This window comes from Arabidopsis lyrata, assembly GCF_000004255.2.
Source record: "Arabidopsis lyrata subsp. lyrata unplaced genomic scaffold ARALYscaffold_1, whole genome shotgun sequence".
NCBI lineage: Eukaryota > Viridiplantae > Streptophyta > Magnoliopsida > Brassicales > Brassicaceae > Arabidopsis > Arabidopsis lyrata.
The window spans coordinates 18492648-18493700 of NW_003302555.1; positions in this window are offsets into that span (position 1 = coordinate 18492648).

The window sequence follows — 1053 nt, forward strand, 5'->3', positions numbered from 1 at the left end:
GAGGGCGGGGCTCGCGGATGCCGAAATGGACCATTTCTTATACCCATTCATAAACATGAGATCTATTCATAACTCACTCAAAAAACACTAACGAAGCTTCTTATTGCTTCTCAAATATTTGTGGCTATGGCCGAAGTCTTATGAGTTTTCGGTTTTGGAGCTTCTAATCGGAAAAACACTACTTTAACTTTTGGGATCCAGTTGCGGTTCTAGTTATTATACCCAATCATAAACACGAGATCTAGTCATAATTCTCTCCAAAAACACTAATGACGCTTCTTATTGCTTCTCAAATATTTGTGGGTGTGGCGGAAGTCTTATGAGTTTTCTGTTTTGGAGCTTCTAAAACATTATTTTAGCTTTTGGGATCCGGTTGCGGTTCTAGTTCTTAAACCCAATCATAAACACGAGATCTAGTCATATTTCACTACAAAAACACTAGCCAAGCTTCTTATTGCTTCTCAAATCTTTGTGGGTGTGGCCGAAGTCCTATGAGTTTTCAGTTTTGGAGCTTCTATATGGAAAAACACTACTTTAGCTTACGGGATCCGGTTGCGGTTCTAGGTCTTATACCCAATCATAAACACAAGTCTAGTCATATTTGACTCCAAAAACACTAATCAAGCTTCTTATTGCTTCTCAAATCTTTTTGGGTGTGGCCGAAGTCCTATGAGTTTTCGATTTTGGAGCTTCGAAACGGAAAAACATTATTTTAGCTTTTGGGATCCGGTTGCGGTTCTAGTTCTTAAACCCAATCATAAACACGAGATCTAGTCATATTTCACTCGAAAATAACTAGCCAAGCTTCTTATTGCTTCTCAAATTTTTGTGGGTGTGGCTGAAGTCCTATGAGTTTTCGGTTTTGGAGCTTCTAAACGGAAAACACTACTTTAGCTTTTGGAATCCGGTTGCGGTTCTAGTTCTTATACCCAATCATAAACACGAGATCTATTCATAATTCACTCGAAAAACACTAACGAAGCTTTTTATTGCTTCTCAAATATTTGTGGCTGTGGCCGAAGTCTTATGAGTTCTCGGTTTTGGAGCTTCTAA